This window comes from Sarcophilus harrisii, chromosome 1 (assembly GCF_902635505.1).
Source record: "Sarcophilus harrisii chromosome 1, mSarHar1.11, whole genome shotgun sequence".
In the NCBI taxonomy this organism is placed as follows: Eukaryota; Metazoa; Chordata; class Mammalia; order Dasyuromorphia; family Dasyuridae; genus Sarcophilus; species Sarcophilus harrisii.
Window position 1 is genome coordinate 54746732 of NC_045426.1, and position 15783 is coordinate 54762514.

Genomic DNA, 15783 nt, shown 5'->3' on the forward strand with positions numbered 1-15783 from the left:
CTCTAAACATATGGTCCTCTTACCCTTTAATTAAAGCACCATGGTTTTTCATTTCTTATTTCATTGAAGTCATATGGAGTAGTAAAAATATCACAGAGTTTAGCTCAGATCCAACTCTGACACTTACGGGAGTGGCCCTGGGAAGATTATTTAATTTCATAAATTAAATTGTTTACTGATCTCTCTCCAGTCAACCTTCCTCAGCTTCCTCAGCTTCCTCAGCTGTCAAATGGAAATAATGATAGCATTTACCTCAAAGGTAGGGTATTCAGCAAAGGAGGAAAGGTAAGGTAAAGTATAATCAGTGTTCTGAGGCTTAATTTAGTGATCACAATGCCATCTGCAAATAGGATCATCTGGAGAACCTTATCCTTGATAGTAAATCTCTCTATTTGAATTCTGTGAGAAACTCTTTCTATGATTCTGGCAAATACCTTAGGCAAATAGGTGTTTCATATGTAACTGGTGCTGTTTGTGTGTGTAAGGGTAATCTCATTACTAACAGCTAGATGCATTTAGAGTCTAAACTTTGGTTTAGAGTCAGGAAGACCTAAGTTACAATATATCCTGAGATATTTTCTACTCATATGACCCTTGGGTAAGTCATATAACTTCTGCATGCCTCTGTTTCCTTATCTGTAAGATGGGGATAAAATAGAACCTGCCTTCCAAGGCTGTTGTGAGAATCACATGAGATAAAACTGGTAAACTTCTATGCAAACCTTAGAGTTCCACATAATGCTATTATTGATGTTACTACCTTACTATGACTTTCTCACAGTGTATTCAGGGCTCAGGTTCAATGTATTTTACTTTGCCTAATTCCTATTTCAATTTTGAATTCCCCCATAAATGAATTTTTTTTTTTTTACTATTAATAGCATGACATCGTAGCACAGTGAAAATTAGACGAGTTTATTTCAAACAGTAGATAATGTGCTATCAAGAAAATAAAATATTAACAAGAACTCTCAACCCTTACTCTCAACTTCAAACAAACCACCTCACCTCTTCCCACCCCCCAGGGATAGAAGGTTATGAGCCCAGCCTTGTCCCAGCCACATCCTCACTAGTCCCAAGGTCAATTTAGCGAAGCTGCAAATGTCATTGAGTTGTTAAACTTATCTGTCACCACAGGGATACTGCATTTAAGCAGCTGGAAATCACTACTGCTCAAAAAGAGAGTGTACTCCTCCATAGGATGAGAGATCTGCTCCGGGTCTAGAAGAGTGTGGTTTGCAAGTCCACAAACCAGACAGTAGACCGACAAAACCTGGTACTGTGGGACCAGCAAGAGGGAAAACTTGATGGTAGGGGTCTCACCAAAGGCACTCTTTTCCTGCCATCTTCTGAATAAGGACATCAAAGACTGATATCCTCTACATATTCTCTCTCTGTCTCTGTCTGTCTGTCTTTCTGTCTTCCTGCTTGTCTCTGTCTGTCTCTCTGTGTCTCTGTCTCTCTCTCTGTGTGTGTCTCTCTTTGTCCCTCTTTCTTTCCCTTTCCTTCCTCCCAGCAAACTTTTCAAAACTGGGAAAAGTCTTAAGAGATCTGAGTTTACCTACACAGTCCTCAATGAGGCTATATTATAAGTTATTATGCTCAATATACTTTACACTATGCTGATATTCAGTGGATAGTTGAATAAAGTGATCAAGTGATCTCCATGGTCTTACCCATCTGAGAGTCTCACATGCTTTTAACAAACAAATGAGAGGCATCTTGTTTGAGGAGAACTTTTAAGGATGCATTGTGAATCCCAAACCAACAAACATAAGGGGTTCTCAAAGCCCAGGGATTCCTGGGAATCCCCATAACCCTTGTGTCTGTGAGGTCCAAACTATTTTAATAATAATAATACTAAGATGTTTTAATTTTTAATATGGCAGATATTGGTTGATTTACACTATGTAACAAACAATCTTTGGAGTCCTTAATGTTTTTTACATTAAAAGGGCATTCTGAGAGCAAAAAGTTTCAGAACCCCTGTTCTTTTCTATTCAATGAGTTGTGTGAGTTGTGTGACTGTGAAGACACAATTTGATTTAGAGACCCACCATTGAAAGCCTGCCTGTTTTCTTTTTGAGTTTTCATCAAGTATACATAGACTGCTCTTATAAAGATTTTGTAGTGAAAACAATTTTGATATATAGGTCCATAGTTGTCCATTTTTTTTCCCATCAAGTTTTGTGGTGAGTAAAAATATCATTAATACCATATTATAATAATAACACATGTAACTATATATTTATATATAAGATATAGTTATATCTATATAACTGTATACCTCTCATTAATAAACCACAGCACTATATAGTTATAAATATATCATATAGTATATGTAATGTATATAACATAAATCCTATACTACCTATAGTATACATGTTTTATTATTACTTATATATACTGTACAATTACATATACACTAAATAGATATACTACATATATTATTATAATATATAGCATCTTTCAAAATATATACTATATAGTTATATGATTTATAAACACATACACACACATATATAAATACATATTCGTAGATATATACTTCTAAGAACAAATGAAGAAACTAAATTCAAGAAAAATTTAAACGACTAGGAAATGGAATCCTATTTGGAAGAACCCAGAATTAGAACCCAGATCTTTTGTTTGCCGGTGGAATACTCTTCTGTTTTCTCAATTGACCCACTATTGATCATATGAAGGAATCGTGACTTTTCACTAATAGCTATAGCTTTGGCACAGTAGAGGGCAGTGAAAGACTGTCCTTGGACGTCATGTCTCAGCTCCACAGAGTCAAGGCATGGCAGAGTCCAGGTTGACTGGAGAGAGATCAATGAGTAGAATTTAGGTTATATTAATGAGAATGTGTTGTCCCAGCCTCCTTCATCTTCCTTCAGCAAGTCTGTGCCAAACCAGCTGGGCTGTGAAAAATTAAAGAGGAAATCCAGTTGCCTCCACAGCAGTAATAAACTACAGTAAAGAGGAGGGGAGGAAAGTCTGGAGCCTGGAAACTAAAGAGGAGGCACCAGATTGTACAACACTCTGTTTCTGGTTTATTGATTACAGCCCACCTCTTACCCCTTCCAGCTCTTACTTTCTCTGTTCTAAGCTCCTGTCTATCTCTAGCATCCTCTCTTTTGTGGTCCCTTCTAGTTCTAATATTCTATATTCTATTCCTTTTTAGTTCTAATATTCTGTATCCTGAGGTCCTTTACAGCTCTACCCGCCTGCATACTAAATGCTTTTCTAAGTTTTGGCTCTTTGTGTTCTAAGATTCTTATTAGCATTAACATTATGTTCTAAGGCTCTTTCCTCAATCTGTGATTTCAGGACTGGAGTAAGGGAAAACTCGTTGCTAGGTGACTTCCAGGATCTGCTCTGGATTTTGGGAATGTTTTCATGGATTTCCTGCATCAGGGAACTACTGCTTCACACTGGTTTATATTCCTTAGCCTCCCAAAAGTCACATGGCTTTTACCAAAGTGGCAGAAACTTATTATTTGTTAATAACTTAGTAATAATGATAATAAGTTGGCAGCAACTTATTACTTATTAATAACATAGTAATAATGATGACACTACTTTTCCTCTACTAATGTCATAATCCAAAACCTACTTTGGCATGGAAGTGAATCAAAGTTCACTGGAAGTGAATCAAGGTTCTCAAAGACTACCAAAGTAGAAAACAAACTCTGGCACTTTCTAGCAAACTGAAAAGCCTTTAAATAAATGCCCAATGAAAGTCTGCCCTGGATGCTGATTGATTTTTTTTTTTGCCAAAGAAAAACTTGAAGACCCTGCTCCGTCGTGGGCAGATCATAATTTGCATCCGATCAGTGGGGAAATTCTTACAGCAAAATAATTAATCTTTGAAATATAAATAGATTGCCAGGCCCTTACATGATATATTATTAATATTACTTGTGATAATTGTAGCTGTGCCGAGTTTAAGACACATTTTGGGTCAGTATCCACTGAAAAATACCATAGCTTATGAGCTCCCACCAATATGTTTCTTTTACCAGCTGTCTAGAGGATGAATTAGTTCAAAATGTGACATTTAAGTAAGTGATATAACATAATTTAAAAAGAAAGATTCTCCCATAAACATTTTCTCACTGTTTACTGAACCAATAGAAGGAAGAGGGATGTTTACAGAGAAAAGAAACATGCATGGAGAGGACAAATATAGGGAGCAGCTATAGCCAGGGAGGATCTAAGCAGAGATTCTAGCAAATAAATCCCACTAATCATAAAAAGCACTAAAGCTTCAGGATGATTTTTTGCAAAAAATCAAGGATACATACATACATATATACATATATATGTGTACTTTTAAGCACACACATACACACACACACACACATACATATATTTAAGCTTTAATAGCATAAAACTGCCCTAAGACTTTTAGAACCTAGTATATCTTGGTTATTTGCTTTATTTAAGGCTCTGTATTAGCCCATGTGACTAATACAGTGGAAGTAGAAGCTAGGATTGCTGCCCTCCTTGGACTTATTGCTCTTCCCCACTGGATTAAAAGTTAGTGTTTTGGGGTGTGGATCCCAGTACTACTAATTACTACATGTATGACCTTGAATAAATGATTTAAACTCTCTGGGCCTTAGCTTCCCCCCCCCCAAAAAAAAAATGACTGCACAAAATCTCTAACATTTCTTCTACTTTTTATGATGTGTGACATAAACACTAGAGGAGTTAAATAGCGTGAAAAGATTTAAATAATGGTTCCAGACAACAATAGACGAGCTGTCACACAGCAGCACATGATTAATTGCCAAATTAATTATACAGACAACAATTGCTACAGGAGTTTGGAAGAAGGAGGAAACGAAACACCTGAATCTTGTTTGCCATCAGTACTGAGTCACACGGAATCACTGGCTGTCAGAACTGGAAGAGAACTTGAAGAATAGTGAGTTCAAGCTCCTCTTTTTACAGAAAAAGAAACTGAGGTTAGGTGAGGAAGCACCAAGTTAGTGAGTGAGCCAGAAGCAATGACCTCTGGCCAGAGGGCTAGACATCTGGCCCAACCCTCTTTATAAATGTTAAAACTTGGGCTTGAGTTAAAATCAAAAAGGTGAAGGGCCAGGTTTCCTGGCTTCTCTTATCAGTAAAGAGTAGAGAGCTAAAGTGCAAGAAACTTAGAATTGCTTAGAACTCTTAGCTTCTTTCAAGGCTCACATTACATACTGCCCTTTAGATGAAGCCTTTTCTGATTCCCCCAGCTACAAGAACCTCTCCCCTTCTTTCATCATTTAGTACTATATATATATATATATGTTTTCTCCAAATGTTTTCTCCAAATGTTTTCTCCAAAACTAAACTATAAACTCCTTGAGGACAAGGGACTGTCACATTTTTATCTTTTTTAGTCTCAGTACCCAAGCACATAATCAATTGTCCTTCATAAATACTTAGGATTGATTGTTTCATTCTATAGAATAGGAGACTGAGGCCAAGATTCTTTTTGAATATTTAGAATAAAAGCATGTAGTTACTAGCAAAGTCAGTCCTAGAATTGAGACCTTCTGATTCCTTGTATTCACAGATCTGTAAAGGACCTTATCTCTTTTTAGATAAGAGATCTAAAAAATCTCTTATTTTAGAGATGAAAAAACTGAATCTCAGAGAAGAAAAGTAGTTTCCTTCATGTCATAAAGCAAGTTAATGGCAAAGCCAGTTTTCAAATTCAAGTTTTTTGACTCTTAGACCAGTGGTCTTTGTGTTGCATTATCCTGTCAAAAACCTATTTCCCAAGAAAGATTGCGAAAATAATGGTACAAGGAGAACAATGAGACAGCCTGCTTTTATTTCCTACAACTGAGCTATGTTCCATCCATCTTATTTTACAGTCTTCCTTGAGTCCTGTCATTTACACTGTCTCTACCTGTCTTCCCTAAAGCCCTTCTGCTACTGGCCCATCCCCAGATCCCAACATGAAGACCATCCTCAGCAGTCACTATGGTACCTTTAGACCCATTTGTGAATAGGCATTGAGAGATCTGAATTGCTTCTGATCTTTCCTAAGGATGTTCTGGAATTGTGAGACCCCCACAAGTGAGTATGGTCAGTCACTTTAATGCATTGAATTGCTGGCACAAAGTAGTGATCGATACTCAGATATTGCAGCTGTAGCTACGCATTTGGAGGAGCTGAGGCAAAAGTTGGTTACAAAGCATTCACCACAATAGCAAAGGGGCCAAGACCTAGTTGGTTCTTTCTAGGACTTTGAGGTATTTGTGGTTTAATCACAGTTTGTATCATTTGATGCTCATATCTGAAGCTATTTAACCTCTCATCCATAAAAAGATGGAACTGGATTGGAGAAACTGTGACATCCCTCCCAACTTTCAAATTCTATCATTGTTACAGTAGATTAGTACTTAGTACTAATTAGCTAGTTAGTACTATTTAGTACTTAGTACGTTGGTACTTAGTAATAGTGTTTAACACATGGTAGGCAATTAATAAAATCAACAACAACAATAATAAATTATTTGGAGAACTTCAAATAGCAAAATCTCAAATCTGAACATATGCAATTGAAAAATAGATTCTACGGAAAATGACTTTTATTTTGGTTCTATTATTGTATCCCCAGCATCTAGCATAGTACATTGCTTGGTCATTATTTGCTGAGAGATAAATAAGGGAGAGATATTTTCTCATTTAAAAAATATAATTAACATATCTTAAAATATTAAACTATTGGATATAAGAGCTGAAGGGACCCAAGAAACAGTTGACTCCAGTATTTTTATTTTACAGAGGAGAAAATGAAAGTTGAGGGTAGTTGTCACTTTTCCTAGGTCACATAGCTAGTTTGTAAAGGAGGTAGGACTAGAACCTGGGTTCTCATTCCAGTAAATTAGTCCATCAAGACAGGGAAGTCAGAAGATGAAGATTTCATCTTTATGAGTTCAAATCCACCGTCTGATACTGGCTGTTTGACCATGGGCAAGCCACTTAATCCTGTTCGTCTCCATTTCCTCATCTATAAAATGGAGAATGAAATGTCAAATGACTCTAGCATCTTCACCCTAAAATGAAATATGGAAAGTTAGACAGAACTAAAAAAATGACTGACCATTTGAACATACCTTTGACATCAAGTCACTTCCCCTCTCTGTGTCTCATTCCTCTTCTCTGTAAATGATGGGGATGATCTAACTAATCTCTAGAAAATGTAGGCTAAGAGCCAGTGACAAATTTGGCCAATGTCATGAGGTTGCTGTGTTCCGGTCTTGATTGCCAGCAACATCAGCACCAGCTGAAACTCCTTTGCCTTGAGTACCGCTTGAAAGGCAGATAACTTCCAGAAATCCTTGAGTGATTAAGTGCCATTGACATTGCTACAGATCTAAAGAAGCCTTCTATTTTAGATATTGTAATTCTTTGATTATCTTTGATTATGGTCTGACATATTGGCTTGATCTTCTTGGCATATTGTGATCAGTTTCCCTGCATGTATCTCCTCCCTACAATTTATCTGTCATAAAATGACCATAGTATTTTCCCTATATAGACTTCCACCTATGTCACTCAATAAACTCCAATGACTCTCTATTATTTCTAGAATCAAATATAAATCCTTGTTTTGCTTTTAAAGCCCTTGGCAGATTGACCCCAATATATCTTTTTAGTCTAGTTAAAACATTACTTTTTCCACATTCTGTGACATTTCTGAGTCAAATTGATCTTCTCTCCATTCTTCTTTTTTAAAATTATTGTTTATTTCATTAGATATTTCCCAAATACATGTAAATTCTCTCTGTTCTTCATATACAATACTCCATCTCCTAAATTTATACTTTTTACAGTGGCCAGCCATCTTTCATACCTGGAATGTTCTCCCTCCTCATCTCCACCTTTCTTCTTTTGATGTTGTTCAATGTGGCTAGTATCACAGTGGATAAAGCATTGGAACTGAAGTCAGGAAGATCAGAATTCAAATCCCATCTCAAACTCTTACTATCTTCTGAATTCTTAAGTAAACCACTTAATTTCTGTTCACCTCAGTTTTCTCATTTGTAAAATGGGAATAATAGCATTCGCTTACCTCAAAGGGTTGTAATAAGATTCCAATGAGATATTTGTAGATTCTTAACAAGTGCTTAGCACATAGTAGGTGCTTTATAAATGATTATTTTCTTCTCCTTACCTTTTGAATGAAGCCTTTCCTGATCTTTCCACCTACTATTGCCTAGCCTCCCGAACTACTTTATATTTAGGTGCATTGTGTCTTTTCATTTTATATTTGTTTTGTGTAGAAGGATAGAGTCTCTGTTCTCAAGACAGAAGTAAAGTGTTATACTCTCAAAAGTCCCCAACAGTACTAGGAGGTATATAAGGGACATATGAATGACAAAAGCTCAGACTCTTGGAGCTAGAGTCATCTGTCTTGCCCAACACTATAGAACAAGAAAAATTAAGTGTCTACTCTGTGCCAGACAATATGCTATATGTTGGGGATACAAAGACAAGATGGAGAACGTTTTTTTCTACAAAGGGTTTACTTTCATTTGATAAAAGAGGAAACTGAGGTTTAGGAAGGAGAAATGGTCTTCCCAAAGTCATTAAAGGTGACAGAAGAACCAGATTTTCTGGACCCTGGTATCATGAAGGCAAGCCATTCAGTCTAGTATTATGGTACCACTCTCTAGGCAGTAGAAGCTATAGAAATCCAGAGAAATCAGAGACCAAGATGAGTCTCCAAGAAGGTTACTTGGGTGTTCAGGAAGGAGACTGGATCTGAACTTGTACCTTAAAAGGAAGGCGTGAGAGCATGGAGAGGGGATAGCAACAAGCAAATGTATGGAGAACTCTTTTTATGGATACCATCAAGCATGCCCATTGTTCTCTTACACTTTTCAAATTCTGAATTAAACACCCTATTCTTTCTAAGTCAAGGGTTTTGAATCCAGTGTTCATAAAATAATTTTTAAATGACACTATTTCATTATAGCTGATTTTCTTTGAAATCTCATTATTAATTATTAATTATTATAATTAATCTTATGCTTTAACATTATTCTGAGAAAGGGTCCACCTTTCTTCATCAGATTACAAGTAGAGTGCAGAGACAAAATGGTTAATTCTTGCTCTAGGATGAATTTTCTGGGAGTTCAGTGCAATTCAGGTCTTGGTGAAGGCTCTTTCAAAACTGTGTCCTAATTGCTCAGTAAAAAGATCACTACGACCCAGCACTGTTGTTATTCAGTTATTTTGTCATGTCTGACTCTTCATGACCTTGTAGAGCATACTGTTCATGGAGTTTTCTTGGCAAAGATAGTGGAGTGATTTGCCATTTCCTTTGTCAGGGGATGGGCTTAGGATTCAGACCCAACACACACACAGTCAAAGAACTGTAAGCACTCTCAAGGCATGCCAGCTTCTGCCCTGACAGCCCCATGTTCCTATTCTCATGCCATTTCAGGCTGGTCGTGATCTGGGGGACCTTCTTTCTGGGTTTTTGTTGTTGTTGTTGTTTTGCTTAGGCAATTGAAGTTAAGTGGTTTGCACAGGGCCACATAGCTAGGAAGTATATTAAGTATCTGAAGTCGAATTTGAACTCAGGTCCCACTCTATCCACTGAGTTTCCCCTCTGGGAAGCTTTCATTTACCTTCTCCCAAATACCACGACTGTCTAGATGGACTCAATACACTGTTAATCCCATAGTTCCACTCTGTAGCCTAGACTGGACTCCATTATCAAATAAAGTAACCATTATAGGGAGACCACCTTGAGGTTCGTTTAAAGTCGTTTAAAGTAATTAACAATTAGAGACAGCTTGAAACTTCTTTTTGTTTGCCCTGACACAGCTGTCTGCATTTCAAAAAATGGCTTTCCCAGAGCCTAGCATCTTTGGTTTACAGGATATTGTAGCCCAAGGATAAATGGAAATGTCTACTGTATCTTTGACTGGACTTCAGGCTGTTTTTATTTTAGTTTTTTTGAGTCTAAGATGTATCTCTCCTTTGCCAATTACCTACCACAGACCCAGAGCTTATCTTGATGAAGGCTGTTAAAATATGTTGCTTGCTTTGATAACTTAGGTCTTTACAGGTTTTCCTTTGGACACTGTTGCAAGTCTCAGCTGAGTGAAAGGTTTTGGTTCCTGGTGAGGTAGAGGAGATGGGTTTAGCTACTGAGCCTGGGATTTTAAAATGGAAGCTTTCTTATTGCTTCTAGGAACTCAACCCTTTTCCCAGGTATGAGTCCTTTGAGAAGTATTGTTTGACATAATTTATTATTGAACATTATTTATAGACTTCAGGGTTTGTAAAATGTCTGTCAGCGAATTTTCATTAAATATTACTTACATTAACCTTTCGGGGCAGGTGTATTTCTAGCCCTACTTTGCTGATGGGACCATGAGATGAGGAAATGTTGACAGTGAGGTGCTACAAAGGATAGAACACAAGACCTGGAGTCAGGAAGGTCTGAGAAAATTCAGCCTCAGACACTCACTGGCTATGTGATTCTGGCAAATCATTTAATTTCTTTCTGCCTCAGTTTCCTCACCTGTAAAATGATAATAATACTAACTACTTTTTAGTGTTGTGGTGAGGATAAAAGGAGACTATATATATAGTGTCTGGCATATGATAGGTACTTAATAATTGGGACAAAACACTTGACTTCTCTAAGCCTCAGTTACTTCCTTTGTAAAACAAATAGCTTGGGTGCCTTATAGCTGTATATCAGAATGTTCTGTTGGTCATGTCTTCTTGGTATTCTTTAAAGAGTTTTGGAATCAGCTCCTATACAGCCATTTTTCTACCACTAGAATCCCTTGAATACTGAACTGAACAAAACATTGGACTAAGAGCTTCATCTTGACCTTTCCAATCTGTCACAAGATATTTCCTTAGTCCTTTCACCCAGTGCCAAAAGCCCTATGATCTGTGCACATTAAGGGTTTGCTTGTCCTCCTAGGAGTAAAATTGTTTGATACCTAGTTTACTCTGTTCATTGACTGATTAGGAAAAGGTGGAATTCCATACTTACAAGTGTTTACACTTTCTTAGAGGTAACCTGGACCCAGAAAAACCTTGAAGACACAAAATAAGGATTTCCCAGTAAGGTCTAACTGGTTCAGGAATTGCTCAGGAGAGAGCTATTCCTAAACAGTCTGAATCATTAAATAAAGATTCCTTCATCTTTTGAGATTAGTGAAAATAATACTGGATTTAGAGTAAGAACACTTGATTCCAATCTTAGTTCTGACATTTCCTGCCTATGTCACCATGGGGAAGTTCCTTGGCTATAATATAGAGTTAAAAATATATTCACATGTTGTCTTTCAGGGTTGTTGGGCAGAATATACTTTGTCGATGTTAGACCCTTTAAAGAAATGTAAGCTGTTTTTATTAATCCTTGTACGGGTCTAGTTGTTTGGAAAGATGAATTGAGGTATAATTGTGGGGAAATAGTACAACCTATTTGCCAGATTTTATTTATTCTGATTTTCAGGAATATTAATAGAAAACACTATCAGATCTCAGAAATTCACCAATATGTCCTTCTGGATCACAATTGGGTCTGTCTACAGATTTTATGTGACCTTATTTGAGTTTTCTTGGCAAAGATACAGGAATGGTTCGCTATTTCCTTTTTCAACTCATTTTACAGATGAGGAAACTGAGGCAAGCAGAGTTAAGTGAATTGACCAGGGTCATATAGCTAGTGAATATCTGAGATCAGAGGGAGATGAGTCTTCCTGATTCCCAACTTGGCACTCTCTCTTACTCTATCCATTGTAGACCCATCTGAGTATAAGTTCCTTCTCTAATGTCAACTTGCCTAGATCTTAAAATACTCTGAGAATTCCTAATGCCATAACTTCTCAAGGGAACCAAAGAAAAGGTAACAGAAAAAAGAGGTTAAAAGTTGGGGCTTACTTCCTGAAAATTTAGTTTTAGAGAATAAAAGACCTCAAATTTAGGAGTCAGGACACCTGGATTCTACTCAGGCACTGCTACAAATTTGCTGTGTGACTTTGAGCAAATCACTTTTCTATCTGGGTCTCATTTTTGTCACCCTGTAAAATTCTATGGCATACTTCTTAATGTCCCTTCCAACTTTGACACCTGGGTCTTAGCATAAGGAATAGTCAGGAAATGTTGTTTTTTGTTTTGTTTTTTTTTTTTTTGGTCTGGCTTTATTCTTTTGTTTCCAATCAAATTATGTGACAGCTGTGGCAAGAGCAGCTTGTTAGCGAAAGGTTGTCCTTTGGGGTTAATGTAAACAGGACTGCGATTTACCTGGCAAGCTGGGTCCTTGCCAAGAGGTGCTCGGCAGTGTAGGGATGGTGCAGCATCCAAGAGAATTACAATGTGGTCTCCAAGAATTGCTGTCATCATCAAAAAAATACAACCTAGGGGAATTCTTGTAAAAGCTAGTCCCTTCACACTGGTTCAGTGGGACCCAAAAGTTTAGAGGTAGGTCAGGAGGAACATGATGAAATTAGAAATGCATGGGAAGACTTATATGAATGAACTCAGAAAATACAAAGGAAGCAGGCTCAGAAAAATGCCCATGATTTCTTCTACAATGCAAATGGAAAAAACAAAATATCCAAAACTTTTTTGTAGTTTTTTTCTTTCTATGTCTTTGAAGTGACTGTCCCTCTGTAAATGCTAATTAATGTTAAATAGTTAAATAGAATTGGGGTACTAGTTACAGTAGGAGAATACACCAAGAAAGGAGGGGTTGAGCTGGGATCATTGGAGAAGAGACATTTCAGTCTCCTCAGGAGTACCTTTATAATCCTGAAAAGGTAACATAGCCAACTGCATTCTGGGAGGATGGGACCGGAGGAGATTCTGTCTACATCTGTAAAAATAAATTGTTTTCAGCTTTATTTTCTATGGATCCTTCATAGGTCTACTTCATTCCCAATCTGAACCCTTATAGAAATAACAGAATCAACCATATAATCTAAGATTTGAGGGAGTACAGCCTATTAGATTGCATACTTTCTTAGAGAAATTACAGTAGGGCAGGAATTTTGTCTTAGCCTTTTATGTTCCCTGTAGCACACAATACAGAATTAGAAATAAAGCAGGCATTCAGTGAGTACTGGTTGATTTAAATTACATTATATGCATGCTTTATTGACTTTATAATTAAAAATAAACAAACCTAAGAGTAAATTAAAAACAAAGGAGAGACACTTGAACTTTATGATTTATGGTAAATAAACTTATGATTAAAATATCTATTTTTACTTTATGAGAATTCACAAGTTGCTTTGCAAACTTTATAGTGCTAAATAACTGTGATTCAGCTGCCCTCTCACCTTGGGATTTCTTTCAGCACCTCTAGATCATCTCACCATGAAATATCCTTCCACCATGCTGTTCCCCTCATTCCCATTGATGAGTTCCTGTCAAGGTAGTAGTATGCTGAAACCAGCTCTTGGCTTGGGAGAACCATTTGTTAAATTTTCAGTGTAGTTATTTACACGTTGGAAATTGGCAAATCAAGATTAATTTATTATTTTGTTGATTGCACTAAAAGTAGTGGAGAAAGCTTTAATAATGCAAATTAAATTAAAAATTATGTCTATCTACTATCATCTATTTATTTATTATCTGCCCCCACTCCTCAAAGAACTGTTGTTAAAGATTTATTGAAACATCCCTGTTTTAGAACCTCCATTTGGAAGATGAGCACAGACCACTTCTGCTTTATTCTTTTCCAAGCTGTGCTTCTGACTCTAAAGATTCTGCCACCATGATTCAGGTGTCTGTTTGCATTGCAATAATATTCTTGTGCCACCGGTGAATTCCTTTCTGGGTCTCCATTTTGGTGACATGCCTGAATCAAGCCTGCTTGATTCTCCTGGCTGTGATTCTGGTTCAAAGATTTTCCCTCCTTTCCTTTATGTGTCTCTGTCTCACTAAAATCCAATTCACAAGTAAGTCAAGACAGAACCTTCATAATGTCATTGGTCTCCTTCAAGTACAAAGAATGAACAACAGCAACAATAATAACATCTTCCATAAGAATGTAAGCTCCTTGAGGACATGGATCATCTTTGGTTTTGCTTTTATTTATAGCCCCAGGTCTTAGTATCATACTTGGAATATGGTCAACACCTAATAAATGCTTATTACCTACCTACTTATTATACTGAATTTTCCTATAAAAGATCCTTTGTTTCCCATACACTTAGTAAGTAGTACTTGCTATTCAGTTTTTTCAATTGTGTCTGACTTTATGTGACCTTATTTGGGTTTTCTTGGCAAAGATACAGGAATGGTTTCTATTTCCTTTTTCAACTCATTTTACAGATGAGGAAACTGAGGCAAGCAGAGTTAAGTGAATTGACCAGGGTCATACAGCTAGTGAATATCTGAGATCAGATTTGAATGGAGGAAAATGAGTCTTCCTGATTCCCAACTTGGCACTCTTATCTACTGTGCTTCTACTAAGTAACACAGTTGGGACTTAAGTTGAGACTCGATTGGCACTTCTGAACTCTAACTCCAGTGTTTTTCTATTACCTATAATAAACCTACCAGTAGCTGATTCATTCTGAGTCAGGATCCCAAAAATGACCTAATTAATGCATAATGTGTGGACTAGTGTTATCTGGTTGTCAAGAATATTGCCTCCATGCCTTTTGGGATTGTTTATATTGTTTTTTATATGACAGAGTAGGAAAAAAACGCAGGATATTGATTCAAGAGACTGTGTTTGAGTCTGAGATCTTCCACTTTGTTAGCTATGTGGACTAACAAGCCTCTTAAGGTTTTTGAACCTCAGTTTCCTCATCTGTAAATAAGATGTCATCATATATGTACCCTACCAACCTCTTGAGTTGCTATGAGGGATGCATTTTCTAAGTGGGCAAGCATTAGATAAATGTAAGCTATTATCATGATCGTCCAGACTGCAGAGGAAGAAGGGGAAATGTCAAAAAGAAAAATTAACAGAGGTCGGCAGGATGTAGTTGAATGCTTATAATCAATCAAAAAATATTTGCTCAGCACCTACTATGAGGAAGGCACCTTGGAGGAATTCAGGGCAATATAAGACAACCTTCCTTGCAATCAGAAGGTTACAGTCTAGGTGAGGCTGCATTCAAGAAAATAAAACAAATAATTTCAGGTTTACCTGTCAAATGAGTTCGATGATTTCTAAAATCCTTCTAACTCTAATGTTCTATGTTCTAAATTCTCTTTCTGCTCTGATATTCTGTTCTTACACCCTGTTTTCTAATGCCCCTCCCAGCTATGGACACCCTTTATCCTAATGTCCTTTCTAACTTTGATATTTTATGCTCTAATATTCTGTATTAGAAGATTCCTCCCAATTATGACATGTACACTTGATTCTTCTTTGTTCTAAGGTCTCTCCAAGCTCCTAATATTCTTTATTTAGTGACATATCCAAGCTCTGACACATATGTTCTAAGAATACTTCTAGCTCTGACATTCTATTTTCTAATGCCCTTTCAAGCTCTATTATTCTGTATTCTGTCCACCATGGTGCAAAAGCATAATTGGGAATTTTTGTGCCCAGGTCAAGTACCATAAACAAGGCAAGAAACATAAAATTATGGGCAAGACAGAAGGGCAAGACAGCATCCTGTCAGGAAGAATCTCACAGGCCATTGGCCCCAGTCATCTAAGAATACCACAAGCCTATTGTAGAGGAGGCCGACAGGTAAAGGAAATGTACCATATGGTAGTTTCCGATTTTAACTAATTATTCTTTACAACTAGATGTTAAATTCAGCTGTTTCT

General features: G+C 36.9%; 1 long non-coding RNA gene across 1 annotated transcript in view; it reads left to right on the forward strand.

Moving 5' to 3' along the window:
• The window catches only part of LOC116421887, a 57671-nt gene that overhangs the window by 39473 nt on the left and 2415 nt on the right, over positions 1–15783 (forward strand). Inside the window, exon 2 of the long non-coding RNA XR_004232472.1 lies at positions 15560–15703. This is a non-coding gene — a long non-coding RNA (uncharacterized LOC116421887). The remainder of the gene's footprint in view (positions 1–15559; positions 15704–15783) is intronic.